Below are 6,853 nucleotides of genomic sequence, written 5' to 3' on the forward strand. Positions count from 1 at the left end.
CCACTGATTCTGCCAAGATCAGCCTGAATTGGTGGGGGCAGGTGAGTTGGTGGAGGCCACGGTGCCTGTGGCTGTTTTCTTCCCAGTAATGGTGGCCACCAGGCCTCAGCTGCTTCACCTCTATATGTACTCCCTGGTCACTGGAACCAGCCCAGTGTGCCCACTGCATTTGCCACTCAGAAGCTACTCAGTTCCCGGGGCTGCAGACTCCTTTCTTGGTAGCTCCACACTTACTGATGCAGTGTTCACTGGGGACTGAGAGGCTGCAAGGAGGTGAGCTCTGGGAGAGTAGAAGGAGGTGGCCAAGCTCTGTGTCTCTGCTTTCTGCCTGGCAATGGCAGCTGCTAAGACAGAGCTGCTGCACCTCTGTATAACGTCTCAGCCCTGATCACTTGGTTCTGTCACAATTTATGCTGATCATGTAAGCAATAAAGCTCATAGCTGCAGAGAGTGCATGCCACATCTTGATTACTCCCTTCTTCCTCACTCCTACAGGGAGCTCCTGGCTACATCTGCAGCACCTGTCCCTGCTCCTCCCACTTTCCTTCTCTCTCGCTTGTCCAATTAGCCCCAATTCAGATGGTTTGGTGCACAGCTCTCTCAGAAGTATTAATGTATTAGGCTGGGAACCTTTTATTAAATTATTGCTATTCAACTTGTTTCAAGAGAACAAGGGGACCCCTCAAGCCACAATGCTTCTCATTTTTTTTCAAAAAAAATTTTTTGTTGTTCAATTGGGTATTTTTCTGCTACATTGTCTTCCAAGTCACTGGTTCAGTCCTCTGCTTCATCTAATCTGCTATTGATTCCTTATAATGTATTCTTCATATCAGTTATTGTATTCTTAATTTCTGTTTTTTAATGCTTTCTATGTCTCTTTTAATGCTTACTCTCTCTTTGTTCAAGTTCTAACTGAGTTCACCTATTCTTCTTCTGTTTGCTGTATTTGGTAGTTTGCTTGCTTCCATTTCATTTAGTTCTTTTTCTGGAGTTTTTCCCTGTTTTGTTTTGTTTTTTTTCATTTGGAACATCTTTTTTATCTTCTCATTTTGGCTGCCTCTCTGTTTGTTTTTTTGTTTTAAGTAGACCTGCTACATATCCCAGTCTTGGCAGGGTGGCCCTATTTAGTGGGTGTCCTGTGGGGTCCAGTAGCACAGTTTCCCTTGTCACTAGAGCTCAGTGGTGTCTCTTGTGTTGATTTTGTGTGTTGTCTTGTTGTAATTGAGACTTTATTGTTATTGGCATGTCAGTGGGTGGGGTTGACCTTCAGGGTGACTGGCTGTGAAAACTGGCCAAGACCACAGGAGTTGCAGTCCAGGCCGAGGTCAGCTACTGCCTGGTACTAGGCCATGTAGTAATATCTACAAGGTGATTTATGATTGGAAGCTGCCTGTGCTGGGCTGGAGACACATGGGAGAGGCCACACTTTGAGGCTGGTTGCCACACATGAGGGTCCTGAGACCACTCAGTGAAAGGCACAGGGCACACCAAGGACAGCCACCACCTGCTTAGGGCCTGCAGAATTTGAAGAGTTTTTAAGGAAGCTTACAGCAGGTTCTGAGGCATTGTGTGAGTTGGGTGGAGTGAAGTTTCAAATAGTTGCCAGGGTGGAGTGAACAGTATTCACCAGGTAAATGCAGATTCAGATTTGACATGTGCCTGACCCTGCAGGCTATGTGTAGGGATGCCTCAACACAGGACAATGTTGGCCCTAATTCTGAAGCCACACAATTCAGTTTCTCCCAGTATGTATCTGGCACCTTTCAAGCTGTTTTCCCCTCACTGGAGCTGAAGATGAGTGCTTGTGAGCAAGTCCGCGTGATGCTTTGGGGAGAATGCCTGGTTTCCAACAACTCTTCATCTTACCTGGAGAGAATCTTCACTGAGTTGGTAAGGCAGGGTCTCAGGTTGTCAAGGGGTAGGGTGAGCAGTGTTTATCAGGTCAATGCAGATTCAGATTTGGCATCTGCCTGACCCTCCAGGCTGTATGGGGTGAGAACTCAATACAGGGACAATGGTGGCTCTTGACCTGAAGCCACACATTTGGTTTTTTCCTGTATGTCTCTGGCACCTTTCAAGCTGCTATCCCCTCTTTGGAGCTTAGATGAGTGCCTGTGAGGGAGTGATTCTGTATGCAGGCCATTTAAGAGAATGTCTGGGTTTCCATCAGTCCTAAGTCTTACCAGGATGGGACAGAATTTCTGCTAATCTTCATAGCCAGCTGTTGTGGGACCACTCTTCTCGGCACTAGAGCTATGAAATGGGAAGCCCGACTGGGACTCCTTGCTTCTTAGTAGAGATCTCTACCATTGAGATATCCCTCCTGACTTTCAGGCACCACGCATGGCTGTGAGACCAGCCTGTTTTGAATCTCCACCCCATCTACCAGTCTTGATGCAGCCTCTTGATATCCTTAGTTATAGGTATTCCATTCAGCTAGTCTTCAAGTGGTTTTCCAGGTCGATTTTTCTACAATTTAGTTGTAATTTTAATGTGGCCATGGGAGGAGGGGAGCACTGTGTTTACCTACAATGCCATCTTGTCTAGAACCCATCTAACCAATGTTGGAATAATATCTTCAATATACTGAAAGAAAATAGCTGCCAAACCAGAATAACATATTTCCAATAAAAAATATTTTAATAATAAGTACAATTTAAGAAAATAAAAACTGGTCTTTTGGTAAATATGGCAGAGCAGATTAAACACTGTGCTTGCTTCCTCTTGCTACCACTTCAAAATTACAACTACAGAACAAACACCATTAAGAATTGCCTGAAGTCCAACTGAACAGAAGTCTCATGCCTAAGGATATACGGAAGCCACCTGAAGACTGGTAGGAAAGGTGATGTGAAAGAGGCTGTTCCCATAACCATGTGTAGTGGTTAGAAATCAGGAGAAATCAGTGGAAGTCCCCCCGCTGAGGATCAAGGGGTCCAAGCCCCGCATCAGGCTACCCAGCCCAGGGTTCCATTACTGGGAAGAGAAGTCCTCACAACTTTTGGCTGTGAAAAAGAGCAGAGACTGTGGCCAAGAGAGATGGATGGCTGCTGTGGTCCAGGGGTTCCTCTTAAAGGTCTTGTACCTGGACTTAGTCAATGATGAATTCACTTGCTCTGAGATCCAGGGCTGGGGCAGCAGCTTGAAGGTGACCAGCAACATATGGGGAGAAACTGAATGATCTGGTCAGGGCCATATGTTCACTATAGCATTATTTGCAAGAGCCAACTTGGGTGTCCATCAATGGATGGATAAACAAAGAAGAGGTGGTACAATGGAATATTGCGATGGAATAATACAATGGAATATTGAGCATAAAAAAGAATGAAATATTGCTATCTGTAACAACATGGATGGACCCAGAGGGAATTATGCTGAGTGGAGTAAGTCAGACAGAGAAAGACAAATGCCATATGATTTCATGTATATGTGAATCTAAAGAACAAAATAAATGAACAAATCAGACACAAACTCATAGATGCAGAGTATATTTTAATGGTTATCAGATGGGAAAGGGGTTGGGGGTAGGTGAAAAAGAGGAAGGGATTAAGAAGTACAAATTGGTAGTTACAAAATAGTTATAGGGATAAGAAGTATAGTCAATAACATTGTAATAACTATATATGGTTTCAGATGGGTACTAAACTTATTGGGTGATTATTTAGGATAAATAAATGTCTAATCACTATATTATACCTCTGAAACTAATATAATATTGTATGTCAACTGTAATAGAAAATGTAAAAATTATTAAAATAAAAAAAGAAAGGAAAAGCTAAGAAAATTCACCCTAGAAGATTTTCATTAAGTAAAATTTAGAGAATTAATGTGATTCAAGAGGGAAGTATAGAAGGATTCTGAATTCACCTATTCCCATAGACACAACAATATATATATATCTACACATAAAAAAAAATCCCTTTGAAAAGAACATGAGAACTAGCTGAACACCTACTCTACAACAAAGGGTAAAAGAGTCATTATTGAGATGGGTAGGAGAGGCAGAGACATGCTTTTGCCCTAACTCCCCATTCTGACATGGTGACTCACAATCAGGAAGGATATGAAAGTAAGTCAATAAATATAGCTTCTCCTTAGGAGTGGAGATTTGTATTTTACACTAGGCACCCCAGCCCCTGGATTTTGCACCAGAGAGATAAGCCCCTAAAACCTCTGTCTCTGAAAACCAATGGGGCTTTCATTCAGGAGAATCATAGGGCTATAGTAAGCAAGGATGCTGCTCTTAAAGGGCTTCTGAGAAGAACTACATTGCCTAAGATTCAGTGTAATAATAAATAACAGTTTGAAGATCCTAGACCACGTGTGAAGCAGATACACTTGCAAATCTCGGGGTGTCTTCCAGAGGGGCAGAGTCTGCTAGGACTCTTTCCAGCAATGGAACACTGGTGGTTGCCATTCTTACAGGCTTCTTCCATTTTGTTGGCACTGGCGTTGGTGGGTGCCAGTTTCATACTCTCAATCAAACCTGCTAGCATTGGCAGGTGAGCCCACAGCCCTGTACTGCTCATGCACAGCACTCACAGACTCAGCAGGCAAGCAGCCCCATTCATGTGACTCTGTAAGAGATGGCCCTGGAGCACCTACCTTTAGAGGTCAGGGGGATTGCTCTTCTGGACCCCAAGTGACATCTCCCACACAAGGTTACTCCTTCAAGACTGGAAGAAGTATCTAGCTCCAGCCACCCTACCAAGATGGCCACAGTACTATTCCCAGCCTGCATCTGCTCCAGCTCCAGCTAGCCTGTCAAGGTGGCTCAGGTACAGTGCACCCCAGTACTCCCATGGCCCATGGCTGCTCCAACTCCATCCAGCCTGCTAAAGCTTCCTGGAACACACAACCTATACTGGAGACACTCCCACATAAGGCTACTCCTTTTAAACTGGGAGAGGTAGCTCTTTTGCCTAATTCATGGAACCAAATATAGAAAGTCAAATAAAATGAGGAGACACCAAATGAATGAACAATATAAAACTCCATAAACATTCTCTAATGAAATGGTGATAAGTAACTTACCCGATAAAGCATTCAAAGTAATGGTCATAGAGATGCTCACTGGACTCAGGAGAAGAATGAAGGAATACAGTAAGAATTTCAACAAAGAGTTAAAAAATAGAAAAAACAATCACAGCTGGAATAATAACTAAGATGATGATGATGATGATGATGATGATGATAAGTAGAATAACTTGGAGGGAATCAACATCAAATTAGATGATACAAAAGAATGAATTAGTGATCTGGAAGACAAAATAGTGGAACTCAATTAGAACAGCAAAAAGAAAAAAAAGAATTTTTAAAAATGAGGATAGTTTAAGGGACCTCTGAGATAACATCAAATGTACTAATGTTAAAATTATAAAGATCACAGAAATAAAACAGAGAGAGAAAGGGGCAGAAAACTTATTTGAAGAATTTATAGCTGAAAAACAAAAACTTACAAACATGAATACTCTACCTAACAAGGTTAATATTCAGAATTGAAGGGAAGATAATGAATTTCTGAAATAAGCAAAAAAAAAAATACAGAATTTCATTCCTGCTAAATTGGCTTTACAAGAAATTTTGAAAGGTCTTCTTTAAGCAGAAAAGAAAAGGTCATAATTACAAATAAGAAAATAATCTCACCAGTAAAAGCATATATATAGTAAGAACATTAGGTAAGCCACTTTAAAAGCCAGAATTAAGGTTAGAAGACAAAAGTATGAAAATCAATTAAAATTATAATAAATAGCAAAGGACACAGAATAAAAAGATGTAAAATGTGATGTCAAAAATATAAAATGTAGGAAAGTGAGTAAAATTATAATGCTTTTAGAATAAGTTAGAAGTTAAACTATATATATATGTGAACCTCATGATAACCACAAACCAAAAACCTACAACAGATACAAAGAAAAACCCTAAAGAAAAACATCAAACTATAAGTGAAGAGACCAAGAGAAGAAGAAAGGAACAGAGAACTACAAAAACAATCAAAATCAATGAACAGAAGGGTAATAAGTACCTACTTATAAATAATTACTATAAATATAAATGTGCTAAATGCTCCAATTGAAAGATATAGAGTAGCTGAATGGATTTAAAAAACAAGAACTGTACATATGCCGCCTATAAGAGACTCACTTAAGATCTAAAGAGACACACAAACTGAAAGTGAAGGGAAGGAAAAAGAAATTATATACAAATGGAAATAAAAGAAAGCTGAGGTATTAAACAAAATAGGTTTTAAACAAAGACTGTAACAAAAGACAAAGAAGGGCATTACTTACCAATAAAGAAGTAGTACAAGAAAAAGAGATAACATTTGTAAATATTTATACACCCAACATGGGAGCATTTAAATATATGTAGCAAATATTGACAGACATAAAGGAAGAAACTGATATCATCACAATAATAGTAAGGGACTTCAATCCCCATTTACATTGATGGATAGATCATCCAGACAGAAAACCAAAAGGGAAACATTGGCCTTAAATGACACATTAGGTCAGATAAATTTAATAGATATATACAGAACATTCTATCCCAGAACTGCAGAATGCACCTTCTTTTCAAGTACACATGGAATGTTCTCCAGGATAGATCACATTACAGGCCACAAAACAAGACTCAATAAATTTAAGAAGACTGAAATCATATCAAGCATCTTTTTTGGCCACAACACCATAACTAGAAATCAATTATAAGAATAATACTGAAAAAAAAAAAACCCCACAAACACCTAGACAATAAACAACAAATAGGCCAATGAAGACATCAAAGAGGAAATCACAAAATACCTAGAGAAAAATGTAAATGGAACTACAACTTGCCAAAACCTATGGGATGC

Source organism: Pteropus vampyrus, unplaced genomic scaffold (genome assembly GCF_000151845.1).
Source record: "Pteropus vampyrus isolate Shadow unplaced genomic scaffold, Pvam_2.0 Scaffold137, whole genome shotgun sequence".
Classification (NCBI taxonomy): Eukaryota; Metazoa; Chordata; class Mammalia; order Chiroptera; family Pteropodidae; genus Pteropus; species Pteropus vampyrus.